Source organism: Euphorbia lathyris, chromosome 8, assembly GCF_963576675.1.
Source record: "Euphorbia lathyris chromosome 8, ddEupLath1.1, whole genome shotgun sequence".
NCBI lineage: Eukaryota > Viridiplantae > Streptophyta > Magnoliopsida > Malpighiales > Euphorbiaceae > Euphorbia > Euphorbia lathyris.
Window position 1 is genome coordinate 46,745,076 of NC_088917.1, and position 18,430 is coordinate 46,763,505.

General features: G+C 38.8%; 1 non-coding gene across 1 annotated transcript; it reads left to right on the forward strand.

The window, feature by feature from the left end:
- Positions 1-16,059: 16,059 nt before the first annotated feature.
- On the forward strand, positions 16,060-16,166 carry LOC136204325 (small nucleolar RNA R71). Its single transcript, XR_010675169.1, has one exon. It is a non-coding gene; the product is annotated as a small nucleolar RNA R71 (small nucleolar RNA).
- Positions 16,167-18,430: the final 2,264 nt, after the last annotated feature.

Sequence of the window (18,430 nt, forward strand, 5' to 3'; positions counted from 1 at the left end):
CACAGTTGATTCTGAATTAAAATGTAACACAACTTCCTTTGAACAACAATCAACTTTAGCTTCATATTTACACAGCCAATCCATCCCCAAAATAATATCAAATTCTCTAAACCCCATAACTACTAAATCTATAGAGAACTCACTTCCCCTCACTTTTATAGGACAATCTCTTAGAACTTGATTTACAATAACATTATTCCCAACTGGTAGGATAACTCCCACATCATATCCTAATGGTTCTACCTTCCCATTTATTTCCAATATAAACTCAGGTGTTATGTATGAATGAGTGGATCCAGGGTCAATCAAAACAAAAGCTAAGGTATCAAGGATAGAAATTGTACCGGATATAACCTCTAGTGCTATTTGAGCTTCACCCCCTCGTCATATTGAAAGCTCTATTTCGTGGTAAATTTTGCGTCTATCCACCCATAGGAGCATCACGTCTACCCCCTCTACCTCCTCCTCGACCTCCGCCTCTGCCTCTATCCACCCTAGCTGCACCACATGCTATATTAGACTGAGGTTGAAGTCTCTCTCCTCTATCAACTAGTAAGGGACAATCATTGCGATAATGGCCTGTTTCTCCACACTTAAAACATGTACCTTTCTTAAATGAACCATAACACTCTCCTATGTGAGATCGGCCACATCTGCCACAAACTAGGGAAGGTCCCCAACACTCACCTCTGTGTACCCGTCCACATGTCTGACAAGCTGAAAAAGATGTTGTTCTCGCTCCTCTATACCCACTATTAAACCGACCACCTGAAAATCTGTTACTACCAATAGATGGAGCACTACTCAAAACATCTCCAAATCCACCCTATGATCTAATCCCACCACGATGGATACTACTACTACCTCTAAATTGTTGAGAATAGCCTCTAGAAGAAACTAAGAATCCACCTCTCTTTGATGGCCTGCTAGACTGACCCTCTGTATCAAATCTAGCCCTATTGGTTACAAAAAGTTGTTTTCTATCTTTCACAATTTCCTCAGCTCTGAGTGCAGATTCTACTACCAATCTAAAGCTCGTTTCATGTGCATGAATCCCCATTCTAACATCTAGGTGTAGACCATGTTCAAACCTACGACATTTTGCTTCTTCTGTAGCCACATTTGCAGGTGCATATTTGGCTAAAGTGTTAAACTTAAGCTCGTATTCAGCCACAGACATATCCTCCTGCATAAGGGTTAAAAACTCTGTTTGTTTCCTATCTTTATATATCATTGGCATGTATTTATTAGTGAACAACTTCTTGAAAATATCCCATGTTATTTCAGTTCTAATTCTTGTCCTTTTTATAGATCTCAACCATTCTAAAGCTTCTCCAGTGAAAAGATTAGAAACATATTTGACCATTGAGTCTAGTCTACATTCTGTGTTCTCAAGTACATCTTCAATCTTGGCCCACCATTTATCAGCTATATCAGGATCTGTGCTACCCTCAAACTCTGTTGCACCCATCTTTTTAAGCCTTTCAAAATTTTTATCAAAGACTGGCGCATCTCGACGAGCTTGAACACGTGGCTGAGGCTGACTTTGAGCCAAATAGATTCCCATCATCTGTTCAAATTGGTCGTAACCCTGAGGATAACCTGCATGTCCTGAAGCTCCTATATGTTCTGAGCCCCCAGACACATTAACATGACCAACTGAACCATGACTAGACACATTACCGGATTGTCCATTCTCACCATCAGACTCCATAACCTTACATGAAACACGACCATATCAACATGCTTTAGAATAAGAAAACATGATTATGTGGTCTTAACCTAGGAATCCAAACCAAGTCATACACAGCCTACCCTAGGAAAGTAGATCCGCTCTGATACCACTAAATGTAACCCCCTCACTAGGATCACATGATATCTCACACATCATTAGTTATAGACATGCTTTCAAGTCTCAATCATATAAACTTCAATCTCATATAAACTTTACATATTATACATAAGAGAAAGCATTTACAATTTACAATACACGTTTAAGTCATTATCCTACATAGAGGATTTACAAAACAAAAGTACATCACAATACTCCAAAATGCCTAGATGAGAATGGACTGACACTGCCGGTGCGACCTTAAACAAGAAAAACTCCACCTAACCTGTAAAAACTGTTGGCAAGGGGTGAGCTGCCTACTCAATAAACATATTACACATATATGTATATACAAAAGTAATGTAAAGAACACGTATGAAATTATATCATCAGTACCAAGTTAGAATTTATTCACTTGTTTCACTTATTATAATAATACTTATTTTAGTAAGTAGGCCTTGCTGTACTTAGATAATATATATAAAATGGTCCTCGGGCCCAATCTGTATTCCGGCTCACTAAATTCCGAATACAATCATATATGCTACGGAGGAGTTAAACTCAACTCACGTACTCATATATCTCAACATATATGCTTCCGGTTCACAATATTCGGATAGCACTCTCAACTTGGACCATTTCACATATCCATCTAAGCAAGCTAATATTCATATCTTATCCAACCATTATTCAGTTCCAGTATGTGCACAAGGCTCAACATGCCGTATTTACTCATAACACTGCAACATACTCAATCATATCGCTTTCTTATCAATCATAACGTATCACAAACACTCAAACATTATTCACATCAGATTCAACCACATCTCACACTCAACAAGTCACAAGGCACAATACATTCATACACATATATAAGCAATATGCTTACCGTCGCACTCAGTTCGATCTATTCTTCACGATCGGGTGTGCGTTCAATTGCACCTTGTCCTCCTAATGTCACATAACATTTATACAATTAACCATAACATAAACTTAATGAAAATATAAACTAATTAATGCTATATGATTTACAAGACACTAACTCCACAAAGTTCATGCAATCTAATCCTTTTGTCTTAGATCATCACATGACCTACTTGCACACATTATGCCATAACTTTCTCTATATGAATCCAAATTCCATGTTTCTTGAACCTACTGAAACTAGACATATATGGGTATAACATATCCAAAATTCACATTACTATCACTTCTACACAATATATGGCATATAAAATGATTCTATCCTGTTTCCAGCCAAGAAACAGACTACCCAGATTTGCATCTACCATAATTCACTCAACCTAGCTCACACTAAACACAATGAATTGCCAAATCCTTTTACAAACATATACTTCAAGTAGTTAGGAACACTTTTCTATAGATAAACTTTCCCAAATTATGAATCTAAGGTCTTCAAAATGCTACATCAACATGGCTGCCTCACATGACATTCAATTTCGAGGCAGTCATGTTCCATCTAGGTTTTCTTCATCTATATATGGAATTAAAGTCCCATATTTTACATAGGGTTTCATAACACATATAGGAACATAGTTTATTCTTTATGTATCTTCAAATTCGAACAATATCAAGATGAAAAACATGCTCCAAGATGACTGAAAGCAGTACCCTAGATTTCTGTTTAGGGCACTTGATACATATCTTTCATTTGGACAGCCTATAACCACTTTAAACAACACCAAAACTTAACAAACTCAATCACAACTCATCCACAACAAATCCTATGATCATACCTAGGTATTTTAGAATCTCAAACTCATAGAAAACAAGCTAAAACAGCATACTAACCTTCAACCTGTGTCTATCACCTAGTATGCTTCCTAACTTGACTTTTTTGGCTTCAAAATGGAAGAAATTGGAAGATTTTTCTTTGGTGGGTGTTAGGGTATGAAAACTGAAGGTTTTCTGAAGATTTGGTCGAAATTGTGACTGAATATCATAAGGATTGGGTTGTGCACATCCTTTTTAAAATGAAGAGGTGTATTTTGTCTTAATATTGGGGTGACACCTCGTGCTTGGTCACAAACCTCAAATTCAGCCCTCCTAAAGTGTAAGTTAATCAATTTAGGACATATGAACTCATTAATTCATTCATTTAAGTCCTAACTCAATTAACCAATCGTTACATCTTAACGATACACTAATCGTCTACTAATCGCCTACTAATCGCATTATGCATATGAAACTTCTACTGACAATGAGATGAATCTAAAATGTATGTATTCAATTATGAAAACATATATGAATGTGGAAAGACTCATATATTAGGGTTTTGGGGATGTTAGAGTTCTTCCCCCCTTAAAGAATTTCGTCCCCGAAATTCACTTACCAGAAGCTTCAAATAGGTAAGGATATTGTGTCCTCATATTTTCTTCTACCTCCCAAGTTGCCTCATCAAGTTTTTGATTATGACTCCATCTCACCTTAACCATCGGAATTTCACGGTTTCTGAGTCGTTTCATTTCTCGTCCCAAAATCTCTAAAGGTTGCTCATGAATAGTCAAGTCTGTGTTCACTATTGCAATCTCAGGTTCAGGAATCATATGACTTGGGTCTGATCTATATCTTCTTAATACTGAAACGTGAAATACATCATGTATTAAAGACAATTCTGGTGGTAAAGTTAACCTATAAGCCAATGGTCCAACTCTCTCAATGATCTCATAAGGCCCGATGTATCTTGGATTCAACTTCCCTCTTCTGCCAAAACGAACTATTCCTTTCCATGGGGATATATTTAAAAACACTTTATCACCAACTTTATATTCCATCTCCCTTCGGTGTTGATCCACATATGCTTTCTGACGTTCCTGTGCAGCTTTTAAATACTTCTTTATGACATTGGTCTTCTCAACAGTTTTCTGGACTAACTCAGGTCCTTCTAATTGCCTCATTCCTTCAACATCCTAATATATAGGGCTTCTACACGGTCTTCCATATAATGCCTCATAAGGTGCCATGCCTATACTCGAATGATAACCATTATTATAAGCAAACTCCATAAGAGGTAAATGTATATCCCACTCACCTTGGAAATTAAGAACACAAGCTCTCATCATATCCTCTAAGGTCTGAATAGTTCTTTCTGATTGTCCATCTGTCTATGGATGAAAAGCTGTACTGAAATGCAATTTTGTTCCCAGGGAGTGCTGTAAACTGCCCCAAAATCTAGATGTAAATCTAGGATCACGATCTGAAACAATGGATATAGGTACTCCATGCAACCTCACAATTTGTTCCACATAAAGTCTAGCCAATTTATCCATCGAGTCTGTCTGTTGAACCGGTAGAAAGTGAGCAGATTTTGTAAGCCTATCCACTATCACCCATATACTATCGTGTTTGCGCCTTGTTCTTGGTAATCCCATCCCAAAATCCATAGTGATCCTCTCCCATTTCCACTCTGGTATGGTTAAAGGTTTTAGTTTTCCCACGGGAGCTTGATGTTCAGCTTTAACCTGTTGACATGTCAAACATTTGGAAACAAAATCAGATACATCTTTCTTCATTGTAGGCCACCAGTAAAAAGGTCTCAAATTTCTGTACATCTTTGTCATTCCTGGGTGCATAGCATAAGGAGAATTATGTGCTTCCTGTAGAATTTCTGATCTTAAATATGCTACATCTGGAACACATAATCGACTACCTATCATCATAGTCTCATCATCTTCCACAGAAATACCAGGTCTTTTACCTTGTTGTACACGATCTCTCATTTTCTGTAAATAAGGATCATGCCATTGTGCTTCTTGGATCCTTTCTTTCAAATCTGGTTTTACCCATAGTGTAGCCATCAAACCTGTTACTTCATTTACTTCTAACTGCACATCCATAGCTCGCATCTCCATGAGTGAATTCAAACTATAACTCTTTATACTAGCCACAATATCAACACTCTTTCTACTCAAAGCATCTGCAACCACATTAGCCTTTCCTGGATGGTAATCTATTGTGCAATCATAGTCTTTTAATAGCTCAATCCATCTCTTTTGTCTTAGGTTCATCTCCTTTTGTGTAAAGATGTACTTCAAACTCTTGTGATCAGTGAGAATCAGAAATGTCTCCCCATATAGGTAATGTCTCCATACCTTCAATGCATGGATGACTGCTGCTAACTCTAAGTCGTGTGTGGGGTAATTCATCTCATGAGGTCTCAGTTGCCTAGAAGCATATGCAATGACTTTCCCATTTTGCATTAGAACACATCCCAAACCTTGTCCCGAGGCATCTGTATAAACAACAAAGCCACCACCTTCAGAAGGTAACACTAACACTGGTGCAGAAGTCAATCTCTTCTTTAGTTCCTCAAAGCTTTGGTGACATTTATCATTCCATTGGAATACAACTCATTTTCTTAGCAATTTAGTTAATGGACATGCAATCAGAGAAAACCCCTCTACAAATCTCCTGTAATAACCAGCTAACCCAAGAAATCTCCTAATCTCTATAACGTTCTTTGGCGGTTCCCACTCATCAATAGCTTTAATTTTGGAAGGGTCGGGTTGAACCCCTTCACCTGACACCACATGACCAAGGAATACGACTTCATCCATCCAAGATTCACATTTGCTCAGCTTTGCATACATCTTATTATCTCTTAAAATTTTCAAAACAATTCTCAAATGTTGTTCATGCTCACCCACAGTCCTTGAGTACACTAGGATATCATCAATGAACACCACAACAAACTTATCTAGATATGGCTGAAAAGTCTTGTTCATTAATGACGTGAAAGCTACAAGAGCATTAGTCAAGCCAAAAGGCATCACAAGAAACTCAAAATGACCATACCTTGTACGAAAAGCAGTTTTAGGTATGTCAGATTCTGCAACTCTCAACTGCCAATAGCCCGATCTTAGATCAATCTTTGAAAAATGACGAGCTCCTCTAAGCTGATCTAGCAAATCATCAATCCGAGGCAATGGATACTTGTTTTTCACTGTCATTCCGTTCAGTTGTCTGTAATCAATACACAATCACATACTTCCATCTTTCTTCTTCACAAATAATACAGGTGCTCCCCACGGTGAAGTACTCGGTCGTATAAACCCCTTCTCAAGTAGTTCTTCTATTTGTTTCTTCAATTCTTGTAATTCCATTGGAGCCATTCTATATGGAGCAATTGATATAGGAGATACTCCTGGCACGGTCTCAATAGGAAAATCAATCTCCCTATGAGGTGGTAATCCTGGTAGTTCATCTACGAATACATCTGCAAAATCTCTCACCACTGGAATATTCTCCAATTTGCCTCCATCCTCCCTAGTATCCACAACACGAGCTAAATATGCCTCACACCCATTTCTAATCCATTTGATTGCTTGAATTACAGATATTAAACAAGACGGCACAACCTTTCTCTCCCCAACAAATAACACAGTTGATTCTGAATTAAAATGTAACACAACTTCCTTTGAACAACAATCAACTTTAGCTTCATATTTACACAGCCAATCCATCCCCAAAATAATATCAAATTCTCTAAACCCCATAACTACTAAATCTATAGGGAACTCACTTCCCCTCACTTTTATAGGACAATCTCTCAGAACTTGATTTACAATAACATTATTCCCAACTGGTAGGATAACTCCCACATCATATCCTAATGGTTCTACCTTCCCATTTATTTTCAATATAAACTCAGGTGTTATGTATGAATGAGTGGATCCAGGGTCAATCAAAACAAAAGCTAAGGTATCAAGGATAGAAATTGTACCGGATATAACCTCTGGTGCTATTTGAGCTTCACCTCTCGTCATATTGAAGGCTCTATTTCGTGGTAAATTTTGTGTCTGTCCACCCATAGGAGCATCATGTCTACCCTCTCTACCTCCTCCTCGACCTCCGCCTCTGCCTATATCCACCCAAGCTGCACCACCTGCTATATTAGACTGAGGTTGAACTCTCTCTCCTCTATCAACTAGTAAGGGACAATCATTACGGTAATGGCATGTTTCTCCACACTCAAAACATGTACCTTTCTTAAATGAATGGTGTCTGAGGAGAAGCCAGCTGTTTGTGAGACTGTTAAGCCAAAGCTGGCGGATGAAGCCCCAAAGCCCCATAACACTCTCATGTGTGAGATCGGCCACATCTGCCACAAACTAGGGAAGGTCCCCAACACTCACCTCTGTGTACCCGTCCACATGTCTGAGAAGCTGGAAATGATGTTGTTCTCGCTTCTCTATACCCACTATTAAACCGACCACCTGAAAATCTGTTACTACCAACAGATGGAGCACTACTCAAAACATCTCCAAATCCACCCCGTGATCTAATCCCACCATGATGGATACTATTACTACCTCTAAATTGTTGAGAATAGCCTCTAAAAGAAACTGAGAATCCACCTTTCTTTGATGGCCTGCTAGACTGACCCTCTGTATCAAATCTAGCCCTATTGGTTACAAAAAGTTGTTTTCTATCTTTCACAATTTCCTCAACTCTGAGTGCAAATTCTACTAACAATCTAAAGCTCGTTTCATGTGCATGAATCCCCATTCTAACATCTGGGTGTAGACCATGTTCAAACCTACGACATTTTGCTTCTTCTGTAGCCACATTTGCAGGTGCATATTTGGCTAAAGTGTTAAACTTAAGCTCGTATTCAGCCACAGACATATCCTCCTGCATAAGGTTAAAAACTCTGTTTGTTTCCTATCTTTATATATCATTGGCATGTATTTATTAGTGAACAACTTCTTGAAAATATCCCATGTTATTTCAGTTCTAATTTTTGTCCTTTTTATAGATCTCCACCATTCTAAAGCTTTTCTAGTGAAAAGATTAGAAACATATTTGACCATTGAGTCTAGTCTACATTCTGTGTTCTCAAGTACATCTTCAATCTTGGCCCACCATTTATCCTCTATATCAGGATCTGTGCTACCCTCAAATTCTATTGCACCCATCTTTTTAAGCCTTTCAAATTTTTTATCAAAGACTGGCGCATCTCGGTGAGCTTGAACACGTGGCTGAGGCTGACCTTGAGCCAAATAGATTCCCATCATCTGTTCAAACTGGTCGTAACCCTGAGGATAACCTGCATGTCCTGAAGCTCATATATGTTCTGATCCCCTAGACACATTAACATGACTAACTGAATCATGACTAGACACATTACCGGATTGTCCATTCTCACCATCAGACTCTATAACCCTACATGAAACATGACCATGTCAACATGCTTTAGAATAAGAAAACATGATTATGTGGTCTTAACCTAGGAATCCAAACCAAGTCATACACAGCCTAATCCCTAGGAAAGTAGACCCGCTCTGATACCACTAAATGTAACCCCCTCACTAGGATCACATGATATCTCACACATCATTAGTTATAGACATGCTTTCAAGTCTCAATCATATAAACTTCAATCTCATATAAACTTTACATATTATACATAAGAGAAAGCATTTACAATTTACAATACACGTTTAAGTCATTATCCTACATAGAGGATTTACAAAACAAAAGTACATCACAATACTCCAAAATGCCTAGATGAGAATGGACTGACACTACCGGTGCGACCTTAAACAAGAAGAACTCCACCTAACCTGTAAAAACTGTTGGCAAGGGGTGAGCTGCCTACTCAATAAACATATTACACATATATGTATATACAAAAGTAATGTAAAGAACACGTATGAAATTATATCATCAATACCAAGTTAGAATTTATTCACTTGTTTCACTTATTATAGTAATACTTATTTCAGTAAGTAGGCCTTGCTATACTTAGACAATATATATAAAATGGTCATTGGGCCCAATCTGTATTCCGGCTCACTAAATTCGGAATACAATCATCTGTGCTACGAAGGAGTTAAACTCAACTCACGTACTCATATATCTCAACACATGTGCTTCCGGTTCACAATATTCGGATAGCACTCTCAACTTGCACCATTTCACATATCCATTTAAGCAAGCTAATATTCATATCTTATCCAACCATTATTCAGTTCCAGTACGTGCACAAGGCTCAACGTGCCGTATTTACTCATAACACTGCAACATACTTAATCATATCACTTTCTTATCAATCATAACGTATCACAAACACTCAAACATTATTCACATCATTCACATCAGATTCAACCACATCTCACACTCAAAAAGTCACAAGGCACAATACATTCATACACATATATAAGCAATATGCTTACCGTCGCACTCAGTTCGATCTATTCTACATGATCAGGTGTGCGTTCAATTGCACATTGTCCTCCTAATGTCACATAACATTTATACAATTAGCCATAACATAAACTTAATAAAAATATAAACTAATGAATGCTATATGATTTACAAGACACTAACTCCACAAAGTTCATGCAATCTAATCCTTTTGTCTTAGATCATCACATGACCTACTTGCACACATTCTGCCATAACTTTCTCTATATGAATCCAAAATTCACATTAATATCACTTCTACACAATACATGGCATGTAAAATGATTCTGTCCTGTTTCCAGCCAAGAAACAGACTACCCAGATTTGCATCTACCATAATTCACTCAACCTAGCTCACACTAAACACAATGGATTGCCAAATCCTTTTACAGACATATACTTCAAGTAGTTAGAAACACTTTTGTATAAATAAACTTTCCCAAATTATGACTCTAATGTCCTCAAAATGCTACATCAACATGGCTGCCTCACATGACATTCAATTTAGAGGCAGTCATGTTCGATCTAGGTTTTCTTCATCTATATATGGAATTAAATTCCCATATAGAAACATAGTTTATTCTTTATGTATCTTCAAATTCGAACAATATCAAGATGAAAAACATGCTCCAAGATGACTGAAAGCAATACCCTAGATTTCTGTTTAGGATACTTGATACATATCTTTCATTTGGATAGCCTATAACCACTTTAAACAACACCAAAACTCTAAAAACTCAATCACAACTCATCCACAACAAATCCTATGATCATACCTAGGTATTTCAGAATCTCAAACTCATAGAAAACAAGCTAAAACAACATACTAACCTTCAACTTGTGTCTATCACCTAGTATGCTTCCTAACTTGACTTGTTTGGCTTGAAAATGGAAGAAATTGGAAGATTTTTCTTTGGAGGGTGTTAGGGTATGAAAAGGAAGGTTTGCTGAAGCTTTGGTCAAGATTGTGGCTGAATATCATAAGGATTGAGTTGTGCACATACTTTTTAAAATGAAGAGGTGTATTTTGTCTTAATATTGGGGTGACACCTCGTGCTTGGTCACAAACCTCAAATTCAGCCCTCCTAAAGTGTAAGTTAATCAATTTAGGACATATGAATTCATTAATTCATTCATTTAAGTCCTAACTCAATTAACCAATCGTTACATCTTAACGATACACTAATCGTCTACTAATCGCCTACTAATCGCATTATGCATATGAAACTTCTACTGACAATGAGATGAATCTAAAATGTATGTATTCAATTATGAAAACATATATGAATGTGTGAAGACTCATATATTAGGGTTTTGGGGATGTTACATGAATGGTCTCACTTGCTCTTGGAATTTCATTTTCAAGATAAGGTTTCAACCGTTGGCCATTGGCCTTGAACGACTCATGTCCTGTTTTAAAGATCTCCACAGCTCCGTGGCTGAACACCTTGTTTCACAATGTACGGTCCGGACCATCTGGACTTCAACTTGCCAGGAAACAACCTCAGCCTCGAGTTATACAAGAGTACTTTCTTCCCTTCGTGGAATGTTTTCTCATGAATCTTCTTGTCATGCCACTGTTTAGGCTTGTCTTTGTAACTCACCGCATTTTCATAGGAGAATAGTTTGAACTCCTCCATCTCGTTGAGTTGCAATCTTCTTTGTTCACCAACAGCATGTTCCTCAAAATTTAGAAAAGTTTGTGCCTAAAAGGCTCTATGCTCCATTTTTACAGGCAAGTGGCATGACTTTCCATATAACAGTCTAAAAGGGGACATGTCTATTGGTGTTTTGTAGGCAGTCCGGTACACCCAAAGCGCATTATCAATCTTATTGGCCTAGTCCTTCCTAGAATTTTCCACGGTTTTTTCTAAAATTCGCTTGATCTCATGATTGGAGATCTCCACTTGTCCACTTGTTTGTGGATGGTAAGGCGTGGCAATTCTATGGGTGACTTCATACTTAGCCAACAATTTTTCAAACTGGGTGGTGCAAAAGTGGATGCCTTGATCACTAATGATGGCACGGGGTACGCCAAATCGGGCGAACAACCTTTTCAGGAACTTAACCACCACTCGTGCATCATTAGTGGGACTAGCAATGGCTTCTACCCATTTACTTACATAGTCAATAGCCACCAAGATATATTTATTACCATAGGATAAAGGAAACAGGCCCATGAAATCTATGCCCCAAATGTCAAAAATTTCACAAACAACTATGTTGTTCAGGGGCATAGCATTTCTGGCAGAGATATTACATGTTCTCTAACATTCATCGCACTCACTCACGAACCTATGGGCATCCTTGAAAATTGAGGGCCAGAAAAACCCTGATTGGAATCCTTTGGCGGCTGTTCTACTTGCTCCATGATGTCATCCAGCTTCCTTGTCATGATAATGGCTCAAAATAAGCTGTCATTCTTCCTGAGTTACACATCTTCATATAATTTGGTCCGCACACAACCTGAAAAGATAAGGGTCCTCCCAAAAATAGTATTTGATCTCTGAAAAGAACTTTTTCTTTTGGTTAGTAGACAAATTATACGGCTTAATAGAACTGACAAGATAGTTTGCTATATCAGCAAACCAAGGGACAGAGTTAAGAGAATACAACCGTTCGTCAGGAAATGTCTCCAAAATTTATGGTTGTTCCAATTGATTTTCTGCTAGGATTCTGGGTAGGTGGTCTGCGGCTACGTTCTCATTCCCCTTTTTGTCTTTGATTTCCAAATCAAACTCTTGGAGTAGTAGCAGCCATCTGATTAACCTTGGCTTTACATCCTTCTTAGCGAACATGTACCTCAAGGCCGCATGATCTGCGTAAACCACCACCTTTGATAAGACAAGGTATGACCTGAATTTATCGAAGGCATATACGACTGCCAGAAGTTCCTTCTCAGTTGTGGTGTAGTTCTGTTGAGCATCATTGAGATTCTTGCTCGCATAGTAGATTGGTTGGAATTTCTTGTCTATCCTTTGACCGAGAACAGCTCCCACGCAAGTGTCGCTGGCATCACACATCATTTCAAATGGTAGCTCCCAGTTTGGTGTGGCCAGTATGGGTGAATTGATCAACTTCCCTTTTAAAAGCTTGAATGCCTTCACACAGTCTATTCCAAATTTGAACTCAACATCCTTGTGCAGTAGTGCTGACAATGGCAAGGCAATCTTAGAAAAATCCTTAATGAATCTCCTATAAAACCCAGCATGGCCAAAAAAACTTCTCACATCCTTCACTATTGTTGGAACAGACAGTTTCTCAATTACTTCAACCTTTGCCTTATCAACATCCATGCCTTTCTTAGATATTTGGTGACCAATCACTATTCATTCCTCTAGTGACCATAAAGTGGAACTTCTCCCAATTCAACACAAGATAGTTTCCTTGCAGCGAACTAGAACAGCCTCCAGATTTTTCAAACAGGCTCCAAATGAGTTCCCATACACTGAGAAGTCATCCATGAAGATCTCAACTGTTCTTTCAACCATGTCGTGGAAGATAGACATCATACACCGGTGAAATGTCGCAGGAGCATTGCATAAGCCAAAAGGCATTCTTCTGTAAGCATAAGTCCCATAAGGGCAAGTAAAGGTTGTTTTCTCTTGATCTTCTGAATGAATTGGGATTTGATTGTACCTAGAATAGCCATCTAGGAAGCAGTAGAATGCCTATCCCGTGAGCCTCTCAAGCATTTGGTCTATAAAGGGTAGAGGAAAATGGTCATTCCTTGTTGCCTCATTCATCTTGCGGTAGTCTATACACACCCTCCATCCCGTGATGGTTCTTGTAAGTACCAACTCATTTTTTCTCGTTCAGAACAACCGTTGTGCCCCCTTTCTTTGGAACAACATGTACCGGACTTGTCCATATGATGTCCGAGATAGGATAGATAATCCCAGCATCCAACAACTTGATCACCTCCTTCCTGACCACTTCCTTCATATGTGGGTTGAGTGTCCTTTGTGGTTGCACACTTGGCTTGTGATCTTTCTCCATGAGGATCCGGTGAACACTTATTGCTAGGCTGATCCCTTTGATATCGTCCATCTTCCAGGTAATAACATCTTTGTTTTGTCTTAAAACTTCCAGCAGTTGGGCTTTTTGGTCAGGGGTCAGCTTAGCAGAAATAATCATCGGGCTACCATTTGGTGGATCAAGAAACGTGTATTCAAGGTGTGATGGTAGTGGTTTCAGCTCTGGTTTAGATATCTGGACAATGGGTATATCAAGTGTTTCTTTGTGTGAGGGCTCAGTTGTGTCTGGTGGAAGTGGTGAGGTTTCTGTTTCTATGGAACAGCTTGTTCCTTCATGGACATTTACTTCTTCTCCCAGTAGCGCTTCCAATGTGTCTTGATCATGTGCATGCGAAATAGATAAAGTACGGAATTCATGCATGAAATAGCAGGTATCGTCACTGGTGTTAGCACACCTCATGGCCTCATTCATTTTAAAAATTATCTCTTCACCATTGATTCTCAAAAATAATTGCCCCTCTCCCACATCTATCAAGGCTCTACCCGTGGCTAAAAATGGTCTACCTAAAATGATGGGCACATGCAAGTCCTCATCTATATCCATAATAATGAAGTCCACAGACAATATGAACTTTCCTACTTTCACTAGCACATCTTCCACAATCCCCCTAGGGTAGCATACAGATCTATCAGCTAATTGGACTGACATCCTAGTGGGTTGGGGTTCTCCTAGCCTTAACATAAACAGAGTATGGCATAAGATTGATACTAGCCCCAAGGTCACACAATGCATTTCCAATATTCAATTTACCAATAGAACAAGGAATTGAAAAACTCCCTGGATCTTTTAGCTTTTTAGGAAGCCGCTGCTTGTTCTGCAGTATTGAGGAACATGCTCTGTTCAATTGGATCATGGAGATGTTCTTCAATTTCTTATTGTTTGACAGAATGTCCTTTAGGAATTTGGCATAGGTTGGCATCTGAGCTAGAGCTTCCACAAATGGAATGTTGATATGCAGCTTTCTCAATGTATCCAGGACTTTGGAATTTTGCTCCTCTAATTTCTTGTTTACGAGTCTGGCTGGATAAGGAACATGTGGTACATAGGGAGGAAGTGGATTGTACTTCTTCCCTGCTTCCTCTTGAATTTGATATGACTTTTTTCTGTAACAACTGGCCTGATATCTTCTGGAACAGTCTGTTCTTCCACATTTTCGGCTCTCTTAGTAGTACCTGCAATATCAGCACCCTTGTTAGTTATCATAGGGTTAGAAGTTTCCTTTACCAGACCTCAGTGTGATGACCATGACATCTCCCTTAGTGTTAGGCTCAGTATTGCTTCGAATAATCCTTTTTCCCTTGGATGAAGACGATGACGCCAATTGATGCACTTGGGTTTCCAAATTTTTAATGGACACCTGAGTTTGCTTCATGAATTGCATCATCATGGTCTTCAGGTCTGGTTCAATCTCCTCCTTGGGCTGAACAGGCTGTTTGTATGGCTGTTGAGGTTGTCTTTGGTATTGACCTCCCTGTTGTTGCTGGTATCTCGGTTGCTCTTGTTGATGTTGTTGCTGGGTCCACCTAAAGTTCGAATGATTCCTTGTCACAGGATTGTACGTGTTTGAATAGGGATTTGGTGGATTTCTTTGATTGTAACCAGCATAGTCACATTGTTCTTGGTTGGCTTTTCCTTGTTTCACCCATGGACAGTTGATGTTGAACTGGGGACCACCACAGAAGTCACATTCATCGGAGAATGGTGGTTCACTGTGAATGGACGAGACATTTATCTTGTTGATCTGCTTCGCAAGCTGTTCTACCTGTGTTGTCAGCTTTGAGAATGTATCAGAGTCTGGAGTCCTTTTTCCATCGCTTCTTACTGAGTGCCAGTTGTAACTCGTTCTCAGTACTCTTTCAATGAGATCATATATGGCTTGTGGTTCAAGATCCTCGGGGTTACCATTTGCAATAGATTCGATTTGAATTTTGTATGTGTTGGTGACCCCATTGTAAAAGTTTTGAACTTGCATCCACATAGGAATGCCATGATTCGGTACCCTTCTCAATAGCTCCTTGTAACGTTCCCAAGCCTCGACTAAGGACTCATCTTCTTCCTGCATGAAACGAGACACCTCATTTCTCAGTTTGATATCCTGGTGTGGTGGGAAATATTTCATTAGGAAAGCACTAGCCATTTCCTGTCAGGTAGCTATTGATCCGGGTAGAAGGTTCTTCAACCAAATTCTTGCATTGTCTTTCAAAGAGAAAGGGAACAACTTTAACCTAATTACATCATCAGCTACCCCCCTATTCGTTCTGAAGGTGTTACACATGGTAACAAAATCTTGAATATGAGCATTTGGGTCTTCGTTTGGGTACCCACTAAACTGGATAGCAGCTTGCAGCATTTGTATCATTGATGCCTTGACTTCGAACAAGTTGTTCCCCTCGTTAGGCATCACAATACATGATGAATACCCTTCAGTGGTAGGTCTAGAATAATCTTTTATCCTCATGGCTGGGGGATTGTTGTTTTCACCTTCACCTTCAGGCATAGGTGGAGAATCTCCTCCACGACCAGCCATTCTTCTATGTCTTTGTCTTTCTCTTTGTTTTGCTCGTCTAGCTGCCGCCTGATTCCTTCTACACGTTCTTTCCAGCTCAAGATCGATTGGAAAGGCCGGTGGTCCAGCTCTACGCATAGACTATAAGAAAAACCTGCCTTCAGCTACACTATTGAACAAACAGATAAAAAACACCTTGTTTTATAGAAATTTTCAGATAAAATTGTTGCTTTCAATCCCCGGCAACGACACAAAGAATTTGTTGTCCTATAAGTAGACTCTTGCAAGTGCACTAGAAACAAGTAATATCTTAGTAAGTAGAGTATCGTCTCCTCAGGGATTGATGAATAATTTTAACCTAAAAAACTTTATAGAACAGGGTGTTCGTGGTAACGTAATTTCTTTCTTAGTTGGAAATGGTTTTGTAACACTTGGTTAGAAATCGCTACAGAGAAACAGATCTTCTACTAGTTCGTTTAGAAAATACTGATTTTTTTTCACAATAAAAGGTGGAACAAGCTAAGCTATAGAGTAACTTTGGTCTATTTATTCATGAATGCAATGTGGCACAGTCAAGATTTCTGCTTTAGGTTCACTTAAGTCAACTCTCGTGTGTTCTTAAGATCCTAAGACTTACTACAACTTCAAGCGTCCTTAAAGATGGTTCTTTCTTGCATTAAACATAAAGCAGCATTTCCTTACACAAAACCCTTGATATAAAACCTTAATATTCCTATTTCAGTTTTCACATATTTAATGATAGATCCGTGAGAATGAAAGCAGTCTCCCATCATTCATAAACACTAGATAACAAGTATAAAAGCATGCATTGAAGAGCATCATTAAATGCCATATGCATAAACTACATTCATTCATAAAAAGATTAAGAGTACCTACAGCTCCAGCCCTAGGCCGGCTTAGCCCATTCAAGAGACTACTCACTCATGGCACCGAGTGAACAGCCAAAAAATAAGTAGTAACTCTCCATTAATGGAGGTTGTTGGCTCCTTCAGAAAGAGTTTCCGCTTCCAAAGATGAAGCTTCTCTCCCAAAAGTAAAAAGTGTTTCCTTTCCTCCACCTATTGTTCGCTATATATAGGAGGAAAGGCTCCCCAAAATAAAATAATACTAATTATTACAGAAATTAGATTGTTCAGCAAAAGGTGAAATTGTTCTTTCAATCAAGGGGTGTTGACTTTGGACACTTGAACACTCAAGGTCCGGATCTTTTTTCATCATGTTACTTTAGCTACTCCTGCTATCGCCTCCCTGTTTCAGCTGTCTTCCGCGTTTCTTACTTTTATCCACCGGTCCGTCGGGTCCTAATCTGCTTTCCCTGCAAAACAGGCTACATGGCAGCTGTTTCGTCCTTTCTTTTAGATCTGCATATAAAACCTCTTTTAGTCCTCATTTTATGCAATTCCAAGCCTTAATTCGCCCCATTTAAATCATACATGGTATCTCCTCCCTCTTCTTTTCTTCCCTTCCCTTCCCCTCCCTTCCCTTCCTGTGTGTCAAAGTCTCTGTTTTGTTGACCTACTACAAGGAGGATAAAGGAAGTTTGTCTTCCTTTACCCTCCTTCTATCGGGTTAGGTTTTTATATTTTTTATTATTATTGTTTTTTGTTTTGTCTGATCATATATTTTTTATCGGATCTTCATTATCCGTTTGAATTGTATCTACTCTCTATTATTCTGTCGTTTATACTGTTCTCGGATTTAGCAAGAGCGGAAACGGTTTATCTTATCCGTGGATCAATAAATCTGCGTGGTTGCAACAGAAAAAAGGAGTCAGATCCGAATATTCGGAATGGCTTAAAGGATGAAATTTGGATTGCAGATGCTTT